The sequence below is a fragment of the Rhinolophus sinicus genome, chromosome 7 (genome assembly GCF_057876585.1).
Source record: "Rhinolophus sinicus isolate RSI-liver-muscle chromosome 7, RSI-T2T, whole genome shotgun sequence".
Classification (NCBI taxonomy): domain Eukaryota; kingdom Metazoa; phylum Chordata; class Mammalia; order Chiroptera; family Rhinolophidae; genus Rhinolophus; species Rhinolophus sinicus.
In genome coordinates, this window is record NC_142507.1 from 17,937,761 (window position 1) to 17,962,537 (window position 24,777).

The 24,777-nt window shown below is 42.8% G+C and overlaps 1 long non-coding RNA gene across 4 annotated transcripts in view; it reads left to right on the forward strand.

Moving 5' to 3' along the window:
- LOC141568681 (uncharacterized) overlaps positions 1-16,929 on the forward strand; it is a 49,184-nt gene extending 32,255 nt beyond the window's left edge. For 2 of the 4 annotated variants that reach the window (XR_016021718.1, XR_016021719.1), the window contains 4 exons: positions 1,370-1,596; positions 6,123-6,242; positions 7,372-7,519; positions 7,887-16,929. This is a non-coding gene — a long non-coding RNA (uncharacterized LOC141568681). The remainder of the gene's footprint in view (positions 1-1,369; positions 1,597-6,122; positions 6,243-7,371; positions 7,520-7,886) is intronic. The other 2 variants (XR_012491884.2, XR_012491885.2) reach the window with 2 other exon arrangements.
- The last annotated feature ends 7,848 nt before the right edge of the window (positions 16,930-24,777 follow it).

Genomic DNA, 24,777 nt, shown 5'->3' on the forward strand with positions numbered 1-24,777 from the left:
CATCTATGACTCACTCAGAATTCCCTCAACCACAAAAATTGCCCTCAAGCAGAGCCCTCACTAGCAGTTTTGGCCCTGAGGCTATAAAAGACAAAACTTCTCTCAAAACAACTTTGGAATTTTAACTAGTCATTCTTACTCATTAGGTGCTAACATAAAATCATGGTATTAAAGCCATGTACCCTTTACATTTGGGGGACCTGGCACAAAGCTTTGTCACCTCACCATTGCTTGTATGTCCCTGGGGTGGTCTCTGATGGGCTGCCCCAGTCCTGCTCGAGCAAGGGACTTGTGTCCCCGCTGCTGGGAGAGCTGTCTTCAGCCAGTCCCCCTCTGATGTCAGCCCCTCAGGAATCACCGTGCCCACGACCTCTCCCTGATCCAAAGTACTATGCACCTAGTAACTAGTGGATACCTGTGGACACAATCACGTTATCTACAAATAAAGGCAGTTTTAGTTATTCCTTTTCAACTGTGTGTTTCTCCTTCCCTCCCTCCCTTCCTTTCTTCATCCTTAGAAATAGATAGAAATACAAGATACTACTACTACTACAGATGTTTATTGAAAATGTACAATGAAACAAATGCCTTTGCACCTTTGTAAAAAATTTGTTGTTCATATAGGTGTGGGTCTATTTCTTGAATTTCTATTCCATTTTATTGATCTGTTTGTCTATACGTCAATAGCACACTGTCTTGACTTAATAAGTCTTGAAATTACATAGGATTAACCCTCAATATCTGTTCCACTTTTTCAAAGTTGCTTTTGCTGTTCTAGATTCTTTGCATTTCCATATGAATTTTAGAATCATCTCGTCAATTTGTACCAAAAAAAAAAGGCTTTGGGGTTTTGATTGGGATTGTTTGAATCTATAGATTAATTTGGGAGCAAATTGACATCTTAACATTAATTCTTCCAATTCATGAATAAGGTATCTCTCTCCATTTATTTAGGTTTTCTATAATGTCTCACTGTGATGATCCGTAGTTTTTACTGTGTAGGTTTTTCATATCTTTTGTAGGTCTTTCATATCTTTTATCTGTAAGTATTTCATATTTTTGATGTTTTATAAGTGGTATTTAAAAATTCAATTTCTGATTATTGCTAATATAAAAATACCTTTGATATTTGTATGTTGATCTTATATCTTACCACCTTGCTACATTCACTGATTAGTTTTAGTAGCTTTTTAGATTTTATTGAATTTTCTACATAAATAGAAAATTGTGACTAAAGACAGTTGAACTTTTTTTTACATTGTTAGATTCAATTTGCCAAAATTTTATTAAGAATTTTTGCAATATAGTCATGAGGGATACTGTTCTATAGTTTTCTTTTTTCATATCTTTGTCTGATTTTATTATCAAGGTGATGCTGTCCTCATAGAGCAAGGATTTCCTCCACTTAAAAGTTCTGGAAGAGTTGCTGTAGAATTGGTATTATTGTTACCCTAAATGTTTAATAGAGACCCTGTAGAGCTCCCTAGCCCCTTTGGCCATGTGAAGACACAGCAAGAAGTCTGCAACAAGGAGAGGGTCCTCACCCAGCCACGCTTCACTCTGATCTTGGACTTCCAGTTTCCAGAACTGTGACGAGTAAGTTTCTGTTTGTTTGTAAGCTACCTAACCTGTGGTATTTTATGGCAGCCTGAATGAACTAAGGCATCTGACAACCAAAATTATGCAACACATTTCTAAATGTCGCCTTGGAGGGAAGGTGCAGTGCAGACGCTGACTACCTGCATTAGGGGAAGAAAACTGGAAATAGAGGATGTTGTGATCAGGAAATCAGACGCTCCCATTTTTTTGTTACTCACATTTTTATCATGGCCTGCAGGATGCTTTGTTTCAGTTACTCGTTTCCACTTCTGTCTCCCTCTACTAACCTGTTAGTTCTCTGGTAGGAATCACGGCTCGATTGAGTGTATTGTCTCATTTGAATACATGAATATACATGTGTATATATGTATATGTACATATATTTATACTTATATCTTTTCCCTATTGGACCACCCAGCCTCCACAGCCATGTTCTTTTCCCTCTGACCCACCAGGTGTCACTCAACAGGTGTAGTGAAACAAAGCAGGAATTTGACGTTACACCCACTGGCTCTGTGTTACTCCCTGGTCCAGCTGTGAGTCAGAATCTGCTCTTGTTCCTACGGGTGTGATGATCTCCATTTTACAGATGAGGAGATTGAGGCTCATGTGCTTCCTCAGCAACTCATTGATGGATAACCAGTCGGGGCTTGTAACCTTCTAAACGTGTGACCTGGCCTCCATTCCTAGAAGCTCTACATGTAGCCTTAAGTCGTGATCTTAAGCGAAGGCTCTGCAGGTAGTAGGGGACAATGTTGACTGACAGTGTCATTATTTCAAGTCGGGTGACTGATAGGCCTGAGTCCTCCCCTCGCTGTGCTGAGGGAGTGTCACCTTTGAGCTGTAGCAGCCACTAGGGCAGGCAGCACCTGTGGTCATTTGCAGCTGATTCTGCTGCTGAGACATTAAGTGACCTGCTCGGATCCACTGAACTAATTAGCAACCTAGCTGGGACTGGAATTCAATATTCCTTTCTCCATGTCACTAGGCTCCCTCTATGCCTGGTGTCTCCCTGACTTCAGATATGCCTTATCTGCTAGGACCCTGAATCTCCATAACCTTCATTAGCCAACTCCCTCACCCCAAGCTCCTCAATAGATATGGAGCATCCCAGCAGGCCTCACCTCCGCGGGCTTTATTACCCCGGGCGTTTGCCCTATACTCTTTCACCTTGGCGACTTGGGCTGGAACATATAGAACCTTTTGGTTTAAGGTTGGAGAGGCCTGGGAGAACTTGGGCCTATTTCTTTTAGTCTGGACTCTTATCCCCCACTTTGCCCTGTGACTGAGGCATAAAAATATGTGTTCTTGTCCCTCAGGCCTCAGCAAAGCTTCCCCACATCAGTGTTTTCAAACTCTGGGTCGTAACCAGTTAGAGAGTTGTATAGTCAAGGTATGGAGCTGACCAGCATTAGAAGATGAATAAAATAGAATAGAGCATAAAATATAAAAGTGGTAGTAAAGTACTATTCTGTGAAATATTTTTTCGATTGTGTATGTGTGAATGTATATGAGTATTGTATGTGTATGTGAGTATATACTAGATCACAGTTTAAAATATAGTATTACACCGTATAGTGAAAAAGGGGGGGGTTTTCTCAAATTGCAGGTGATAAATGTGATTTGGTACAAGGTATCAGAATGATATGCCACTAAAGGCATAACAAGTCTGGAGGGAGGGGATAGGTAAATGTAGGGACAGAGTGCCAGAGAGCAGTTTCCGGGCTCTTGGCCTCACGGGGAAAGGTGCTGGCTTGGTTATTAGATGGCCATCAGCTGTCATCAGATGGCCATCAGCTGCAACTAGTTGGCCATCAGCTGTAACCGGTTAGCCATTAGCCACTAATATAAGTGGCTACGCTGGCAAGGTGGTTGGCAGAGAAGCACAGATTGTGGGTCGTGTGGATCCTGCTTCCTGTGTCTCCAACCCAGCTGCCAGCGAGAATATAGTGGTGTTCCTTTTCGGCTTCACCATATTGTGTCCACCCGCCACAAGCGGGACCAGAGACCCTGCATTACACTTGGCACAGTGAGCAGGGTCTCAACCAGCACAGGGAATAGGAAACACGATCTGCCTGGGAGAAACATGACCCCTCGGCAAATTGGTGGTTCTCTCGAGCCTCCAGTTGGCACACCATCCTCTTGGCCACAGCAAACGTTGCCTGCCTTTTGGTAGTCTGCTGCTTCCATAGGCTTCTAGAGTTGTGGTCATCTTACATGGAGGCCACCACCCACTCGGACACCTGGTGTGGCATGCAAGATTCTGGCCAGGTAGGAATGATGTCTGACTCTGGGCAGGAGGACATGTGACCCCCACACAGTGTGTGGTACCCGGTAGCCACTGTTCTCAGGAGTTGGACCCCCCTGGAGGGGTGGGAGGACATGGATGGCTCTCCGGCCAGCATAGAAAGGGCCCTGCTGGTTTTGACTGAGCAGTTGCCAGAGAAGGCGAAAAGAGCAGCCCACGATGTGGGCTGGATGTTCCTCACCGCGTTGCATCGTAGCACTGAGGAAGTGCTTCCCTAAGCAGCCCAGGTACGGGACCGGCAGCCCCGGTTGGAGGCGCTGGAAGCTCGGGTCCACCAGTTAGAGGAGAAGCTCCACAGTGGAGACTCTGAGGCAGAGGTGGCGGACCTGAGTGGAAGTGATGTACCTCCCCACCTCCATGCCCGGCCCATCATGCAGAAAAAGGTGAAGCCTGAGCAACCTTTGGGCCTCGGGGGTGTTATTGCCAGTAACCAGCTGTGACTGAGCCCCTTATACTCACACTGAGTTGCAGGAGCTCGGGCAGGGATGCCGACAGCCCCTGGAGAGCCAGTCTTGGCTTGGCTACTACGTTTATAGATGAGGGATCAGACGGCATCCTCTGCTCCCCAGGCGAGATGGAAAAGCTAGCCTTCGTGACAGTGCATCTGTCCCTGCGACAAAGGTTACAGAACTGCCATAGGTTGGCCCAAGACCAGGGCAACCACACTCTAATGGAGTGACTCACTGCTGCGGTACGCACTGTATGGGGACAGGCTGGCGAGCTGCCAGACACTGTGAGTCAATGGCAATCATATGCTGAACTTGCTCAAATCATCCGTGAAATGGGTATGAGACATGCTATGTTCAACCCTAATATGTAGGGGCCAGATGGCGAGCGTTTTACAACCAGCATGAGAGATCTGGTTTTGGATACTGCACCTGCGAGTGCTTTTGGATCTTTGGTTGCTATTCTTACGCCCTATATGGGGCGGCGGATCCATGAAGTCACAATTGCCATGGCCACCCTAGGGGATATTGAAAGCCAGCAGCAAGGGAAGTTAAGACAGGAGGTCCGAGAAGTCAAGGCCTGGAAGCCCAAGTCAAAAGTAAGGGGGCGAGGTCGCAGACCTCAGAAAGTAACACGCACGCAGATGCGCTGTGATCTTGTGTCAGCAGCGATTGATCAAGACAAAATAGACCGACAACCCAATGTACTCTTGTTGGAACTTTGGAAACAGTTGCATCTGGAACAGCAATTCCAGCGAAGCCCAAAGGGGAAATCTGGTAAAGTGCGACCCATGTCTCTCCAGGACTTCATGCAGCCGCTTGAGGCCGACTCCTTCCAGTTTGATTGGGGCAGGGAGGTACCCGGTTGGAGGGGATGAGCAGGGAATGGGGGCCCCACGTGGAACTGTCCGTACATCGGTCCCCTTCTAATATGCAGAGGATTTTGGCCCTAGTTGACACTGATGCAGACTGCAGTCTTATTTACGTTCCCCGGACCAGCAATCTGCATTGATGGCTACGGGGGAAAGACGGTGACTGTGAAAGCTGTTTACTTACCACTGGGTATAGGAAGGCTTCCCCCTCGTACCTACAAGGTTTATGTCTCCCCCGTTCCGGAGTATATTCTAGGGGTGGATGTGCTACATGGCCTCAGCTTACAGACGTCGGTAGGAGAGAGTTCTGTTTCCTGATCCGGGTGGTGAAAGCGGTGACACGCGGGCATGCTCACCACCCTCCTCAAGCGTTGCCACAGCCCTGGCGCGTGGTTACAGTGCGACAGTACTGCCTGCCAGGAGGACAGGAGGAGGCTGGTCCTACAATATTGGAATTGGAGCAGGCACATATTGTGAGGCCAATGCACAGTCCCTTTAACTCCCCAGTATGGCCTGTCAAGAAGCCAGATGGAACCTGGTGAATGACTGTGGACTATAGGGAGTTAAATAAGGTGACGCCACCCTTGCACGCTGCAGTGCCTTCAATTCACGATTTGATGGATCGTCTGACTGTCCTCCTGGGAACATATCACCATGTAGTGGACTTGGCCAATGCTTTTTTCTCCATTGACATTGCACCCAAGTGTCAAGAGCAGTTTGCTTTTACTTGGGATGGGCAGCATTAGACTTTTCAAGTCCTTCCGCAAGGATACTTGCACAGCCCCACTATCTGTCACGGGCTCGTGGCCCAGGATTTGGCACAGTGGGATCGCCCATTCTCTGTGGCCTTGTTTCATTATGTTGATGATATTTTGCTAACATCTGATTCTCTTTCAGATTTAGAGCAAGCAGCTCCCTCTCTTCTCTGCCACCTGAAGTCATATGGCTGGGCGGTGAATGAGGAAAAGGTCCAAGGCCCTGGCTTATCTGTCAAGTTTTTGGGTGTTGTATGGTCGGGTAAGGCAAAGGTCATACCTGAAGCAATTATTGATAAGATACAAACATTTCCCTGGCCGACCAAGTTCTCTCAACTGAAGACATATTTGGGTGTGCTGGGGTATTGGTGGGTGTTTGTACTCCATTTAGCACTGATAGCAAGGCCCTTATATTCCATGGTAAAAAAGGGGGCCGCAGGGGATTGGATAGAGGCTATAGAGCAAAACTTTGTTGCTACAAAATGGGCAGTGCAGCAGGCACAGGCACTACAAGTAGTAGACCCTGGTTGTCCACTTGAACTTGATGTTCATGTAACCCAAGAGGGGTATGGTTGGGGCCTCTGGCAATATCAAGAGCGTCTCCAGTCACCAGTGGGATTTTGGTCCCAATTGTGGAAAGGAACGGAAGTCTGCTACTCTCTAATAGAGAAACAGCTGGGTGCTGTGTATGCAGCCCTAGTGGCCGCAGAAGCCATCACAGGAATGGCATGGGTATTGATTTGAACAAACTATCCCGTCCAGGGATGGGTCTGTACGTGGACCCAAGGACTCAAAACAGGGATGGCACAGACCACTACCCTTGCCAAGTATGGTGACTACTTGGAGCAATGTAGCACCCTTAGTTCCAGCCCTTTGAACACAGAGCTACAACAGGTCCTGGGGCCTGTGGAGCTTGTAGCCTAGGCTGAGCCAAGCGCTCTGCCTAGGGGGGAGAACTTGGAGCCTTCGCCCTACAGAGAAGGACATCCCCCAGTACCTGAAGATGCCTGGTATAATGATGGGAGAGCTGCAGCCGTTTGGATGGCTGTTAGTCTGCAGCCCATGGGGCTGGTTTGATCCAGGATTTGCAAGTGACACCAGAGGTGGTGGCCGAGTGGCCACTGCAAGTGACTGTGATATACAGAGGTCCCAATGCCGGGACGATTTTACAGGGAATCTATGTACTCTTGCTATGGCTTATTATGGGGTCCCCTGTTCTGCTACATGTTGAAACTACTCAAGGGACCCCAAGCACTGCCATAAAGGTCTGGTACCACAAACTGGGAAAGATGCTGGTGGCAGTGACCCTCCTTTCCCAGGACAAAAAGCTAGCACGTGTCCTCCCAGATGGAAGGGATTTGCCATTGACTACTATTTCTTTCCACACATAGGTGCCTGTGGGCTAATATGATAGTGGATTGGGCCCACACTTTTAATGGTGTGATGAATCAGTCATCTTGTCAGATCTGCACAGAACTGCCCATTATTTCAGCCCCAGGTTACTGTGGAAAATTAGCTGCTCCAGGTGACAACGGCTGTGTAAGTAGACATTGGGGGACACCCCCTGGGACATTACTTGTACTGGACTGAAACCTTTTTAGTGAGCTGTGTTCCTGGCACAGGGCCCCTCATGAAAGACGCTGGTTACGTCTAGTGTGAGGTGAGACCCTGGAGGGGTAAAGTGTAGGGACGGACTCCCAGAGAGCAGTTTCCAGGCTCTTGGCCTCATGTGGAAAGTGCTGGCTCAGGTATTAGATGGCCATCAGCTGCAACTAGTTGGCCATCAGCTGTAACCAGTGAGCCATTAGCCACTAATATAACTGCCATGGCTACGGTGGCAAGGTGGTTGGCAGAGAAGTGCAGACTGCAGATCATGTGGATCCTGCTTCCTGTGTCTCCAACCCAGCTGCCAGTGAGACCATAGTGGTGTGACTCCCTATCCATGGCTCCTTTGGTGTTCCTTTTTGGCCTCACCATATTCTGTGTCCACCCGCCTAGAGCGAGACCAGAGACTCTGCATTACAGTAAGTATGTTTTTTAAGTTCCGATTATAACCTACCTCCCTTGCTACTTCCCCAACACACACACACACACACACACACGCACATGCACACGCACACGCACACGCACACGTACAGTCTCCACTGTGGTTGAGAACAACCATATCTTAGTCATTGGATAGCCCCCGATTCCTGAAACAGTGCCTGGCATTCAGAAGGTACTCACTAAATGCTTATAATTGTCAAAGGGCAAATGTTTGACGGGTAAAAAGTGGAATCTATGTAGTTTTCTTTCACCGGGCTGGGCATACACTTGGCACCTGACAGATGCCAGCGGGAGTGATCATCATGACTTTTGGGAAACAAAAATACAACCATGAGAAGCTCTATGAATAAAACACACAGGTGCAATGAACAACCGCAGAACGGGCCGGGCCTTCACCACCGCAGAAGAAAGCTCCCTTTCCCCTTCAGTGCACTTCAACAAACCAATCCAAGCCTGCAAACCTCACAGAAGGAGTGGCTGTCATCTCCCTAAGTAATAGAGCCTATCTCCTCTTAACCTCTGTGACCCGCAAAAACCAGTAAATTCCTTCTTTTATCTATCCTAAGTCCTTTATATTACCCTCTAAGCCAATTTTCTGTTGTACTGTATTCAATGGGAATTGAAAACAGCTGGTCACCATCTGCTGTAGATTAATTCTTCATGTACTTGAAGCCTATAATTAGGTCATTCCTCCGCCTTCTCTTCTCCAGGCTAAATATCTTATTTCCTTCAGCCCTTCCCAAAAGGTTTTATTTTCCAATTATTTAATTGTCTTCCTAGTGTTACTCTCAACATCAGGTTCTCTGTTCTCCATCCACCGCTAGTTGAGGAGGTTGATCAATGGGAAGGGTTATGGGTATTTAAGGTCACCACTGCCACTTCTGAGGAGTCTGCTTTCTGTGAATTGTTTATTTTCAGAGGGCCATTTAGAAATGAGCAGCAGCCTTCAACTGAGCAGGACTCTGCCACGCTGAAATTGGAAACAGAGGGATCAGAATGTTATGCTTTGCCTCTAACCTCACTCCAGATAGCCTTGACTTTGCACCCCCAAATCTGTGAGATGGTCACTACAAATCTACAGGAAGTAGTTGTCGTTCTTGATCATGGATGCATCATTGTAGTGGCATTTTGAGTGTTTTGGAAACCTGGTAGGTTGATGACAGCTGGAGAAAGATTTTTAACTTGACAAAGCTCAGGAAACGAGTCAGGTAGCGAGAAGTGTTCTTCCTCTTAAGTCCAGGAAATACACTGCTGGTGGAGTAACACAGAGAGGAAGAAAATGTGTCCAAACACCATTCTCCAAGGCAGTGGTTCTTTATCTTTCTCCCTTCTGGCGTTATAATATATGCGCAACACAATCCTTACTATCCTGATTTTTATGAAATAAAAATTTATACATATGTTGCACATATATAAATATAGAAATACTTTGTGTATCAATAGATTCTTGAAATGACTGACAGTGTGTCTTCACTCCTGTGACCCTCTGCTGTGTCTCTTGAAACTGTACTCATGTTTTATAGCATGAGTTTTGGCTGGAAGAAGTTACTACCTGGTTGTCGGTCCTTAAAAAGACTCCATCATTACTCAGAAGTGATGGCCAGATTAGATGGTGTTTTTGCCTACCTCTATCAAATATCTGCTCTACGTAACCATGCCTAACTCAAACACAGCCCAAAATTCATGGCTTCGGTTTATTTCATGTGCACAATCCCTTTATAAGGTAGATATTATCACCCTCATTTTTACAGATAAAACAGATACGGAGAAGTGTGTGTGTGTGTGTTTAATGTGCGTATGGATACGTAGGTGGCAGAGCTGGGGTTTGGATCCAGGTCTGGTTGGTCTCTGTAGAGTCAGCACAATCACCTCGGCACGCTTGTTAAAATACAGGTATCTGGATCCCATGCTCAGATTCTGATTTCAGAGGCGGGCCCCTGGAATCTGTATTGTCAATCAAGTATCCCAGCAATGCGGATGCAGGTAACCCAAGTCCTGTACAAAAACACCGTCTGACTATCTGATCCTGTGCGGCCTGAAATAGAACATCTAGGTCATTGTTTCCCAAGCTCTGTTGTACATCTCTATACCCAGGAGGTTGTTGAAAAGAAGCCTAGACTCCACTCCACAGCTACTGAGTCAGAATCAAGGAAGACCAGAGGCCAGAGGCTGTACTGTTAACATGCAGCCTTGGGGCATTCTGAGTCTCGCTCAAGTTCGAAAGCCACTGGGGTGAGCCTTCCTGCCAGTAGTTTCCCATCCCCAGTAATTCTGGGTGCTTTTGTGGGCAATTGAGTCGGCTGGGGAAAGGTGGGATGGTAGTGGCTTCTTAAATGTGAAAGGAAGCCCTTGGCTAAGGAAACAGTGGGAAGATGACCCCTGAGAATGCCTCCTGCCTCAGTAGGCAGGTATCTCCTAGAGAAGAAACCTTAACCTTAAGGATAAAATGCCATGGGTTTGAAAGCCAAGTGTTGCATTTGATAGCAGAAGTCTAGTGAAGGGGTAACCATTCGTTAGGATGTCATAGCAGGTAGTGTTGCCTTGGCAACATAGCAGGGGACTTACAGAGGAGAGAGACAGGAGAACAGCTGGGCGGGGTGTCATTCTGTGGAGAGCTCAGGGGATACGAAAGGTTTACTAAAAAGAGCAACATAAAAAAAAAATACTTGGCACACAGAAATCCAGTCATAGACGAAAACTCAGAAGACCTGGTTCCATGAATATATTTTAAATCTAAAAAATATGTTTTAACAGCAGGGAGGAATCCTCACAGACGTCTGAGAAATCTTCATTCTGCAGACCTCCTTTGTACGCAGCTTTCTAGTAGATCATGAACTGTACCATATGCTAGGAGTATACTGTGTGGGGGAAACTGAACATAATGTTTGCACTCAAAAACTAAAGCACACAAGGACAATTAAACTCTCGCTAGATGACCTAAAGATAATTGATTGAATTCAGCGTGGCAATTTTTTGAGTCAATATGTGTCAGGTAAATAGATGGAAATAATCTTGGAGGTTCACGCACATTCGTTTTTAAAGTTCAGTATTATAATATTTATAGGCAATGGTTAAAGACAAATCTAATTTTAATTCTGTAGATTAATTTGGATTCATGTTTATTTAATTCATTTTTACTTTGAACCAAAAAATGTTATTACATAATACCTCAACATCTATAGTCCATTAATTCCTCAAATTCATTTTTTAAAAATGCTCTCTACTTCAGTAATTAAACTTCACTAGTTTCTGAGATATGCAATTACTAAATTAAAATTATTTCAAAAGGAAACATACAGATTCTATACAAATGTTTATTTTATCACTTGATAAAGATCAAGCTGGTTTTCCGCCACCTTGGGCAGTAGACAGATGATGACCTCATCATGCTGGGAACTGGAATTCCTCATGTTATTCTTGTTTGAGTCAGTCTGTTCGCTCTAAGTACTCCTGAGGTTGCATGGCTGAGAGACTGAATCCTTCCTCTAGGCATGAGTCTTCCCAACTTACTTTGGGCTGCTTCCCAGACCCCGTGCAGTTGTACTCTTCCAACTCCCAACTCCCTGTAATTTTCCTGTACAAACTTCTCCTTTGCTTCAGAGCCTGGTAAAATGGAACACCTTCCAAGGCAGGAAATAAGAGCATCTCTCCACCTTGCATGTTTTTGGAGGTACCTGATTTTTCCTTCTTCGCCCGCCCTGGGTTTCTGTGTTCCCTGCTCCTTCACAGATTACATCTTCCCAGGGTGAATCCCCGACCGCTTCCTCCTGTTAGAAGTGTAGCTCCTGAAATCCAGTTCTGAAGCAGGCAGACTTGCTCAGAACATCAGTGAAGAGCTGAGCTAGATGCATGGCTGCCTGGGACCCAAGCTGTCTATTCCTGGCCATCAAAGCCCACTCATTTCTCATGTCAGTGCTAAGGAGTGGTTTTGGAGAAAATCGAGACCTGCTTTTACAGTGTGACTCTGTGGGGAACTTATAATTACATGACGGAAATAGACTGGGATAAAAGACGGTCAGAGAGATCACGATTCAATTAATGATCTATGTGGTCATTCAGCCTCCTCAGTTAGTCTATGTCTACAATCACTAGATCATTCCTGTGGATAGAAGTCTCAAAATAGAAGTTGTCTTTGCCAAAAAAGGAATGCCTCAAATCGTGGGATGACTGTCTTTATTATTTGGAACTCCACTGGTTACAAATAACAGAAACTGAGTTGAGGTAGCTTAAGCAAAAGGTGGGGGTTTGTTTTAAAGGTAAGGGACTGTCTCATAAAATCCAAGGGCAGGCATACAACTTACGGCTTGAACGGGAACCACAGAATGGAAGTCCATCCCAGGTGTCTCCGTGTTGGCCTTTGCATGCTTACTCATTCCTCTTTCTGTAGACTGGTTCCCATTGCTTCTCATTCTCCATATTGGAAAGCACAGTCACATCCTAGGGTTTTGTTTCCTCCATTTAGGAAGGAAGTGGGAATCTTTTGATTGCATTTCCAGTTTCCTCTGAGAAGGAGTATATAGGCTCAACTTGGGTCAGGTATAGTTTGGGAAAACAGTCACGTGTACACAAATGGCTGTCAGGAGTCCTGCTGCTCTGGCCATGGATGACAGTGGGATTAGGGTGCAGATAGGGCATTTCCAGAGCAAGGTAAACGGGTTTGAGCTGGGTGAACTGCAACACTGCTCCCCTGCCACACACACAGACACCTTTCATTTTTTTTCCTCATGCGCTTAAACAGCCCCACCTAAGATGACCTAACTGTATCGTGTCAACATAATTTCCATACAGTATACACCCTTTCCTTATGCAGGATACCCCAAAGTCATGTTCTGCCATTGCATTCGAAAGAGTTTTCATGGAGCTGTTGTTCAGAATTAGAGCACAGGATTTCTGGAAGAATTCCATCTTACTCTAGTTCACTCTTCTTGTCTACATGTGATATCTCACTATCTTGCGACCCATGGACTATTTAAAGATAGACATGTCTTACACATCTGGTACAAAATGGTGCAGGAAAAATTGGAATAGCCTCCATAAAAACCTCCCACTTAGAAAATAGAGAAAGAAGAGTCTTCATGGGTAATAAGCTCAGAGCTCATGCCTTCTGTTGATAAATGATAGGCTCCCAGAATCTCGTATGCATCAGTCATCTCGCTGCTGGCAGGGGAGTGAGCGCTTTGGTTAGCTGAGCTGGCCGTCTCAGGTTCTGACTTGGCACTGCCCTTGTCCGGTACACACGGGATGATGTGGGGTGTCTTCAAAGCAGTCCACTTTCTATCGGTGCAAATAGTTGAGGTTTGGGATTGCTTCAGAAACTACTGGGAAATTATGGGTCCCTCTTCACTAGGCCTGAGTTTTTTGGTTGTTCCTTTTTTTTCTTCTTCCTTTTTCTGGCAATACAACTCCCTTAGATCACTCATTTAATTTCTGGGGAACTCCGTTTGCGAATAACCAGCACCAGAAATCCTGTGCATCTGTTTCTTAGCCCAGGGGTGTGGGCCCTCTCTACCTTGCCCCTAGCTTTCAACTGCAGGGGTGAGTTTTCTTCTTAATTTGCCCTGGAATGTTGCTCTAGCCTCCTCTGCAAGCTTTAGCACCTTTGTCTGCCATTTGTTAGCTCCCTTCCATTCAGAGGCTGTCTTCAGGGGAGCTGATGGAGGTGTGGGGAGTGGAGAGTTGAGCAAAGAACAGTGGTTATGCACTCCATCCCCCAGTGCGTGAAGCTGCGCAGCACAGACTCGTCCACACATCACACTGGGGCTGGCTCTCAGAAATGAGCTGCACAGGCTATGGGTTGACGTAGTTGCATGTTTTAAACAATATCCACTATTAAATATTGTTTAATAATATTTAAATAATGTGCCCATTTCTACCCCTTGAAAGTCTGCTCACATTCACTGTCTAATCTCCTGGGTTGAGCTCTTATCCATATAACCATCTACTCACAATGAGTGCCCTGTCTCCCTGTGGCCTCAGGCTCCCTTCTTGACACTTGGAACTACTGTGGTTTTCGCATTCATCTGCTCCACTCAGGACCTCCCCACCCCCGTCTCGCTCTAGCCCTGTAACCCAGAAGATCCTGACCGTTGCCAGGCTAGGTCAGCCCTTTACAGGGGGTGGGAAAACACACCGTGGAGGAGACATTTCTTTCCCTTCTTTGTCTCTAACTAAATTTTCTAGTGTCTTTGCTCCTGGAGCAGCTGATTAATCCAGAGAGTAAAGTGGAAAAGTAGTACATTCCTTAGAAAGCACAGACAGCCTCCTGAAACGTTTCCTCCCGATGGTCACAGCTCTGAAAGACCAGTTCTGGTCGGGGAGTGACAGTGTCATGAACAGACTTCATTTTGGATCAGTATTTGGATTTCAAGTTCTCCCCTGCCATGGCCAACCAAACTGGGCTGTCCTTTTTAAAAGAAGCGAGTGTGTGATGCTTTGGTCACGAAGAAGAGGTCCTTCATCCCCCCTCCCTCCTTCCATGCCTCGTCAACTTGCTTTCTTTTAAAGATTCACTGAGTTCCTGTTATGTGTTGAGTGCAGTTCTCTGTGTGAGGAATAGAATGCTATACACAGACATGGTTCTTGTCTTCATAGAGTGTAAAGTCTACGGGGGGTGTGGAGAGTCAGTGACTCCTGTATTATAATCATGAAAAGTGCTATGACAGGGCAGTGTACAGGGTGCTATTGTGCAGCCGACAAGCGATACTTAATCTGGACACAGGACAGTCCGGGAAGACCATCAGTAATTCTGAAATTGAGATCTGAACACTGAATGGGAGTTAACCAGGGGAATTGAGATTTGGTGGTGATGGTGATAAATGGGGAGTAAAAAGAATTCAGGTAGCAAATGTCGAACAGATGTCAGCTCGGTCTCTCTTCTGCTAAGAGGTGGTTAGGATAGACTCCGGGGCCTGTTCTACATCTTGCCGAAGTTCGAAGTCTACCGCAAGATCTCTGAGGCTGGTTCTTGGGTTTGTGCCTGCCCTTTCCTTAATTGCTACGAAAATCTGCTCACACAAAGAATTTAGTTGTGAATATAACTTTCTTCAGCATTTAGGGGTCATCAGGAGGGATACTGCTGTGCATACGGCTTGACCAAATTCTGCAGAAAGACAAATTAGAAAGTTTGTTTTTAAAAGTCCTTTGCTTGTCCCACCCTGGGGGGTCTCTCACTTTGCCACCTTTACCCCTGAAGGGCCCAAACCTTCACCTTTGTTCTTGTTCTCTTCTCATCCCTCCCCTTTCATTTCTTCTTACCACTTCCTCTCAGGAGAATCCTCAAAATTCCTCTCGGTGTTCATGGGTTCAGGGTCTCACCTTTTACCAGCGGTCTCCTGAACACACAAGCCCTTAATTCTGGTGGTGGGAAATCCAAGCACAAAGACTGGCGGTGGAGGAGGAACTGTGAGTATTCTTGTCCTCCCAGGTTCATGCCATGGATTTTCTCAAGCATACGGATGGCCGTAATATTGGTACCCATTTAAATGGATTACTTCTGTTACTGCTCTATTACTACAATTACTACGACTACCTTCTATTTCTACTGTGACTTACTGAGCACTTATTGGATGAAGCATCTTACATCTGTCATTTCATGTTCTAATCACAACTATGCCATTAAGTATGTATTATCCCCATTTTACAGTTAAGGAAATTAAGGCTTAAAGAGTTTAACTTAAGTAAAGTCACTCACCTAGTAAATGATGGTGATAGGCAATCCTAAAGCCATACGTTTAATCACCGTAATGGAACAATCACTGTTACAAAGCACCTTTTCATGTTTCTTGGCTTTCATTATAAAATGGGTCAGGTTGTGTTCCTTTGTATATAGTGATAAATAGTGCTATTCATACTGCGACAGAGTCTGTAACTGAAAGTATGTACGTTAGTTGAAAAAATGGAAAAGTATTTTCAAATTTGTAATGAAAATCAGTGAGAAAATATATTTCAAAATTCAGCTCTCATTTAAGAAACATATCCAGAGGGTAAGGCAGACTTGTAACAGTTGAATTGTGTTCTGTTTCAATTTCCTGAAACAGATTTCACTGTTGCACTTATGGAAATGATTTCACATTGAAATAATATTTGCATAAGAAAAAGCTTGTGATTAATTGCATATTGCTTGAATGTCATCTGTGAACATGAATAATAAGCTGTTTTTACTTATTTTTTTGCTCCTCAATAATACAATTAAAATCTTGGCAAATGTCTAATATTTGGGGGGACCACGTGTACAAATTTCTGCATTTATCCTCTCTCTTCCTGCCTCCAAACTCAGAACTACTGCGGTTAAATGTTTCCAAAATGTTATCTGTGAACTGTGATTCAAAATGTTTCACATACTCCCATAGCATCCTGATTTTAAGCTTTTTAAAATAATGCAATTGAAATGCAAGATTTTCATGGGTAATGGGAAGAAGGTGTGATTTATAATCAGAAAACTAGTGTTCGCATTTTGGCTCCAACACTTAGCAGCTCTGTGACTTACCAGCATCAGGTTCCTTTTCTGTTAAATGGGGTTGTTAAGAAAATATAGATGTCTGGGGAAATATGGACATTATCAGAAGTGGAGGGTAAGGAGTGGACAAAATGGGTGAAGGTGGTAAAAAGGAGCAAACTTCCAGTTATAAAATAGTTAAGTCTGGGAGATGTACTGTACAGCAGGGTGAGTATAGTTTATAATACTGAGTTGTGCATTTGAAAGTTGCAAAGAGAGTAGATCTTAAAAGTTCTCATCACAAGAAACAAAATTTTGTATCTATGTGTGGTGATGGATGTTAACTAGACTTATTGGGATCATTTTGCAATATGTAAATATTGAATCGTTTTGTCTTACACCTGAAACTAATGTAATATTCTGTGTCAAGTATATCTCAATAAAAAACTTGCATTACAAAATTAAAAAATATCTATCTATATATCTATATCTACCTATATCTATCTATATAGAGATATATACACCTCTCTCTCTCTCTCTCTCTCTCTCTCTCTCTCTCTCTCTCTATCTATATATAAAATGCCTTTTATCACATCAGTTTTGGTGGGTTAGACATATGGATAGGGTTTCATAACTACAGAAGTTACTCATAAAAATATAGTGTATCTTAATTGAAAATGAGAAAAGATAAGATCATGTGGAGGTCTGGGGAAAGAAAAAGCATTTACTGGCTACCTCATATCAGAAACACGCCGTGTTTGGTCCCCCTCATCTGCAGGGCCATTTAGTCTTCATGACAATCCTCTCTGGTAAATCGCATCGTCCTTTACTTACCGAGGAAGAGGAAAAGCTAGGAGAAGTCCGGGCCCATTAACTGTCACTCTCAGGGGTGAGGAGCTGACAGGTGACTTCCTACTAGGAGAAGGAAGCCCGCGGCAGCTCAGTTTCATTTCAGAACCTTTGACTTCCTAGTTCTTTAACCAGGTTTCTCTTCAGCCCAGCCAGGGACGGTGTCCAGCAGCGGCAGCTCTGTGCTCCCTGACCACGTCCTTTCCCTCTGGGCTTGTAGATACCAGCAGGCCCTTTGGTCCAGTTCTCTTTAGGCTCTTGTTAGTACACGTCTCTGTGCCTCTCTCAGTCCACATATGGGGATGTGTGTGTTCATTCCTTCCCTCCTGAGTCTCTTGTCCTCACGCAGGCTTCATGTCTGGGGCTTCTTCCTCTTTCCCGAGATGCCTGTATATTATTAGTGTGTATATATACTAAAATCATATATATAATATGAAAATACTCTTTCTTTTTATAAACAGAAAATTATGACTCTAAATTTGTACATTTATATTTCCAATTATTTCCTTGGCTTCTCCTTCTAGATAGCTTATAAGTATTTCAAATTGGACCCTTTGAAAATTGAATAAATGATTCACTTCTTGGCCTCTCAAAAATGTCTCCACCCTCCCCTTAACCTTCTCCTGGCTGTTCCTCCTCCTCACCCTCCCCCACCTCCTTCCACCTTCCCTGTCCTGTCACTTACTTCTTCTCCTTTGGTTCCACATCACCACCCAAGCCAGAAACACGGGAAGCATCCTTAGTGCCTCTATCTCCATCGTCGTCCATATTGGACGCAATATCTTATTGGTAATAGCTTCTAAATACCCATTTAAATTACATGTGTTTTAAACATAAATAAAATGTAAAGAATATGTAATGAATACCCTTGTACATTCCACTTATCACTCCTAAAACCCATCTTTTCTTCAGATTTTTATAAAAGATATGAAACATTACAATTTGGAGCCCCTGTGTTCTTTAGCCAATCCCATTGCCCAACATCCTTTTCCAGAGGTAACCATTATCCTTTTCTTTTTGTTATATAATAGTTTTATTGAGCTATAATTCACACACCATATAATTCATTCACTTAAAGTGCGCAGTGCCGTGGTGTTTTACTTCGTGTATTCACAGAGTTGTGTGACACAATCACTTTTAGAACACTTGCATCATCCCATAAAGACACCCCATAGCATTTAGCTATCACGCCCTGTCTCCCCATCTCGACTCCAGCCCTTGGCAACTACAAATTTGCTTTCTGTCTCTATAGATTTCCCTATTCTGGACATTCCATTGATATGGAATTATATAATATGTGATACAATTATCCTTTTCTATCATTTCCATTCATGGCTTCATATTGTTACTGTCAATGGTTTCTAAATTCACATTAATGACATCACACTGCATATACCCTTCTGTAGATGGCTTTTTAAAAAATTCAACATTATGTTTTGTGATGTATCCATTTGATAGATTTGGTTCTAGAATTTTAATTTTCACTTATAGTATTTGTCCATTATCCTGTTGATGGGATTTTTAGATTGCTTCCAGTTTTTCTTTCTAATAAACATTCTTCTACACATTCTGTGCCTACCTTACCTGTGCCATTATGTGATTATCTTTAGCTGGAAAAGGCTGGATCATGGGGAGTGGGCATCTTCAACTAGACTACATATTGCCAGATTGCTCTCCAAGATCGATGTACTGATTTACTCTTTTCCAAGTCACCCATGAGAGTTCCCATTGCTCCAAATTTTTGTTTAACTCTTGTATTTTCAGACGTTAATTTTTGCCAGTTTGATAAGTATAGAATATTATCTAATTGTTGTTTTAATTTACAATGTTCTAATTAGTAGTGAGGTTAAGTGTATATATTTTAAAATGTTATTAGCCATTTGTATTTCCTTCTGTAAATTGTCATTTTATTTGTTACCCATAATGCCAAGGTTATTTATCTTTTTTAAACGATTGGTGCACGTTGGTTCTAGATCTTTAGTAGGATTTGTAAGGAATCTCTCACTGAACACTCTCCACCTATGCTTTGTTCCATTTAACCTAAGTATTTTGGGGGCTTGCTGAGCTCTGTTATAACTTCTTAACCTTTGCCTAATCTGTGTTCTTTTCCTGGAAGGCTCTTCTGGCTTCATCTGCCTGGCTGTCGCCCAGGGTCCTTAAGGGTCGACGTCAAACGCCTTCCTTCTTTGGAACTCTTCCCTTTCAGACCCATCTCTTCAGAACGAGTCCGGTGGCTTTCCTCGGTGCCCCTACTCCTTGTTCCATAGCCCATGGGCACAATCTTACTGTACCTCTGTTCTTTGCATTGTGATCAGAGTTTCTCTCTGGAGACTGAACAAGTCTTGGGGCAGGAACTGTCCTTTTATATCCCCAGTACCTAGCACGGGGCATATCTGATACATAATGCATACTCAATAAACATTTGTTGAATGATGGAAAATATGGAAACAGGAATGAAAATACATTGCATCATTAAAGAATGAAAAGTCTATGCTGATTTCAAAAGACAAGGTACTGAAAATATTGGTATTTAAACATGTTTTGAAATACCACACTTTTTAAAAAAAATGTGTTTACACCTAAATGGTACATAGGTAGAACAGCAATTGTTAAATATTGACAGTGTATTAAGCCTACTATACTTGTTCAAATGTAATAGGAATAGACGTCCACTCAACACAGAGGCACACTTTATAAACCTTAAGACTATTTACATAAATATAATATAACAAAACAAAACAAATGTTAGGAGAATTATCAGTGCAAAAAACCAAAAACATGATGGAATGGTATTTGTGATTCGGGATGGGAGGGTGGTATGCAAAGCTGACCGCATCAGGACTACTGGTAGGCCCGTGTGATTCTGGATGCTTTCGCTGCCTGTGAGCTCCCTGAGGGCAGGGACTCGTGGTGTTGGGCACATAGCAGGTGCATGATACATGTGCATTGTACCAAAATGTTCTTGAGGATACTCTGAGATATCCTTAATAGAAATGTAAAAAGTTTTAACAACAAAGGATAAACACTGGGGAGGGATTTTAAAACAAGTGTCCTTCCTAATTTTGATTTATTACAAAGGAAATAATATGGGAGAATAATCTAATGACTAACAGTACAAATTTGTATAGCACTTATTTTTAGCTCTACATAAAATATACAGTGTCCTAAGCAATTTTACATGCAATGACTCATTTAATTGTATACCAGCCTCATCAAGTAGGTATTATTATCATCCCCATTTTAGAGACTGGAAGACTGAGTGACAAAGGGATTAAGTAACATGCCCAGTATGTTGCAGCCAGTAACTGGTAGAGCTGGGATACAGGTACATTACAAGAGCTTTCTTGTTTCCTATTCTCTCCCAGACTTTGGCCACATGTTCACATATTTCCGCAGCTGTAGTTGTAATACACTTGAAACCAGATACTCAGACTTTTGCTTAGCATATTCTAAACATTTTCCCTAAATATTACACAGACCTAAACATTACAATTTTAAATGACTCTATTACATTCTATTGGGTTGTGTATCATAATCAGCTTGACTGTTCCTTGTTGGAAATTTAGATTGTTTTCAATTTTTTTCTGTTAGGTATAATACTAAAATGATTATGTCATGCTAATGCATGTAGCTTTTTCCTTTTTAAATTTTTTTTCCTTAGGATTAAATCTTTAAAGTCAGACCAGTTGTAAAAGAATGTAAATGATTTCATTACCCTTGATGTGTAACAAAATCAAGAAGCGTTAGGTAAATATGTGCTGTTAATCGCATGTGCGAGTCTATTTTCTTTCCAACTGTACTTAATTTTTGCTAGCTATTCTTGCTTACTTTTAAATCGGTATATAATACAATTTCTCTCTTTTTATTTTCTCTTATTGATTAGGAAGTTTGGATACTTTTTAATAAAATATTTCTTTTCCCTTTTATTGCCATATTGGTGCAAATATCTTTCTAGGCTGTTGTTTGTCTTTACAGTTTTAATATTGATAGCTACCTTCACAGAAATTTAAAACTTTTATATGGGTCAAATAATGTCTCCTATTTCTTGACTTTTAGAATGTCACCATTCTATTAGAAATATTGTGGGTTATTTGTTTACGGCCAGAGTGCTGGCCATAAACTGGAGTTTTGGTACACCCAGTTCAAATTGGAGTTTTGGTACACACAGTTTAAATTGTTGAGAAATGGTAAAAGTCCCAGAAGTGTCTGAGTGAGGCTGGGAGGGAAATGCCGTCTGAGAGACATAGAAAACTGTGCTTATTGCTGTGACTTTCCATATCTAAACTATGCTGTAGCAGTTCTTAATTTAATTTTCAGTGTTACTGAATTTATTTATTGTTCAAAGACCTTGAATCCTTTCCTGCAACACAGATCTGGCCCAAGACAGTAATTCTTTCAGTTTTGCAGGCTTCAAGCTGTTTTACATTGTAAAGCATTTGAAGTGTACATGCATACCTAACACTGTGATTTGTTTACATTTGAATGATGGCATGTGGCAGTGTTGGGATCTCATTAAGGAAGGTGGGTTTTGTCTGTGCCCACGTGTTTCCTAAATTAGCATTTACCTTCTGTAGATTCCACACTATCGATACTTAGTCAAGTTCTGAGTATTGGAGCTTCAAACATTAAAAATTTTAAGCAAACTTGGTGGGTCCAGATCTCAGGGAGCAGATTTCCATTAACCCAGGAGACAAGAGACTGATGTATAAATCAAATTGCCAGTATTATTTTGCATTGAGAACTCTGAGCATCCCTTTGACTGAAATACTATTTAGGCCAGTGTGACAAGTGCATTATCTTAACTCTTGGCAGCTCTCTTTGGGGAGTAAAATTATAATATAATCAGGAGCTTCCCCAGTGAGTATAGAATCAGAGCAAAAAGAAGGGGTTGTCTGATTTAGACAATTAATCACATTGGGTTTCAGCAGCAATATATGTTCAAGTCCACTGATGGAATTGCTGGGGTCTGTGGGCCACTCCACCCCAGCTTCTTCAGAGCCTTTGTGAATCCGACCCCCTTCTGGATCTTCAAATTTACCTCTTCTGTGTAGAGTGGGACTGTAGCTTGAAGTCTTTCTCTTGATAGTTAACTAAGTTCCTGCTTTCCTGATTACAATCACACTCCCGGTCGGCCTTTCCTGTGGTGATTTTTGTGTCCCCTTGCTTACCATTTTGGGTGTTTCTAACACATTTCAACAGTCTCTTGGAATAAACAGATGACTGACATCATACCGTTTGTGCAGACTCACTGGTTTAACTCTTTGGGAATAAACTTTTTCCTATGTTCTTGGGGGTGGTCCCTCATTGTTACCCCACAACAGCCCTCTACATTGTGGTCCAGGGAAAAAGAGGGGTTTGGTCACTTTGTCTCTAGTATCTCCTTGTTACCCTCTCTTGGGAATTTCCCCGTCTAGCCAGTTGGCCTTCATCTTTCTTTTTCTGGCGAATGTCAAGCCAGGCAAATACGGAGCTTGCTTTTTTCCTTCAAAAATTGCGTGGGAGCCCGGACGAATCTGTGGAGCTACTCAAGCCTCCAAAATGCTCCCTATCAGCTGTTTTCTTGACCGTCACTCACTCTGCCCTCTGCTTCTCTCCTTTCTTGGGTCACCCTGGCTGCTCTGCTCACCGGGTCCTGGTTCCTGGCATCATGCCTGGCTCACCAACCCCAAACGAGCTCTGCCAGCTGCTACGTGATTGATGACACTCCAGGGCTTGCTGGCAGTTTGGTTGTATCCCAGGACAGTCTTTGTTAAAACCAACAAAATACAATGTGCCTGAATATATAATGTAGTACTTTGGGAAAAAACTTTAAGATTTTTAAAAGCATATTAAGAATAGTAAATTTCAGAATATTTCATAATGCCTAGCACAATGGCTTAGACTAACCGATCAAACAAACAAGTAACCAAAAGAACAGAAGTGAACAGTTTTTCATTATAAAGATAGCAAATATAGCTAACTGTGCATAAATACCATGCCAAAACAATAACGTTTTAGTTATCAGAACTCTGTTAAGCAATCAGGACTTTATGAAACTTGTTAAATGTTACACTGTAAAGTTCATCTGCTAACAGTTCTGTCATTTAGTGGGTGAGAACACAGCACTGGCTACAGCCAGGCTGTCTCGATCTTAGATTTTCTTGTCTTAGTTTGGGGCGCTTTCCACTATAGTTGGTGACACAGAATCATTTCCTTCAGTGACCAGTATCCCAAAGGCAAATGGGGTAGGGAGGCCGAGGGGGAAGCAACCAGTTTTGAACTCAACCAGAGCTGGGATCAAATCCTGGCTTTGCTGGCGACAAGCTGAGGGACCTTGAGCAAGTTAAACGATCGCTCTAAGTATCAATTATTTTCAGATAAGAAAGTGAAATAATGAGAATTATTATTACATAATAAATGATAATAATACATGTAAAGTACACAAAGAGATTAGTCAAATAATAGATTTTTTAAACATATATATTGTGTTATATTATTACATAGCACTGTTTCATCAACCCAATCAGTGGAGACAGCAAAACTGGACAGTTAAGGCTTGTGCAGACATGGAAGCATTTTCTTTTAGAGAACAGTTGTAATCACGTTTGCTGAGTGCTTCTCGTGTGAGCTCTTGGCTGGAACATTGCTTTGATAGTACTGAACTATGTATTCAATTGTATTTGCCCAAATAGTGTTCTATTTGAATTCCTGAAAAGAAAATTAGGAACTTGAAAAATTAGTTGGAAAAAAAGTAATATTGAATGTAGGTCATAGTGAATCTGACAGCTGTTTTTTGAAAATGTCCCCTTTTTGAGAATACAAACATATCTTGTATTTGTAGAGGACTTTTAAGTTTATAAATTACTTTCATGTCTATGATCTCATTACATCCTGTGATACCTTATGAAATGGTATATTATTCACATTTTCCTGCATAAAGAAATTGAGGCTCATTTTATAAGTGGCACATCTAGGACTCTAATTTCAGGACTTTTCCTCCACATGGTGACCAGCCCTGCAGAAATGATGTCTATATGTGACTAATGAAAGGCAGGCTTCTCATAAACACATTTTTTTTTTTTTGCCAAAAGTCTTTTCATTGGGCTGTTACATTTTGTTGTTAGCAATGACAGTGATAAGCGCTGTGTCTGAGACTGTATGTGTTTTTACGTGTGTGTGCTGGATATTTCTTGTTTGCTCTCAGGCCTGGTGTCCACCCGTTTTCTCTGTTCTGTATCTCTGGGAACTACAGTTGTCCCTTGGTATCTGTGGGGGTTGGTTCCAGGACCCCCCTGAGGATACCCAAATCCACAGATGCTAAAGTCCTTTATATAAAATGGCATAGAATTTGCATATAACTTACATTTGCATATAGACTGCAGCAGGATGTGCTGACACATCACTTCATTCACATGGATTCGGTATAGTGCTTAGTGTGTGGCAAATTCATGTTCTCCTCTTTGGAACTTTCTGGGAATTTTTTCCCCCA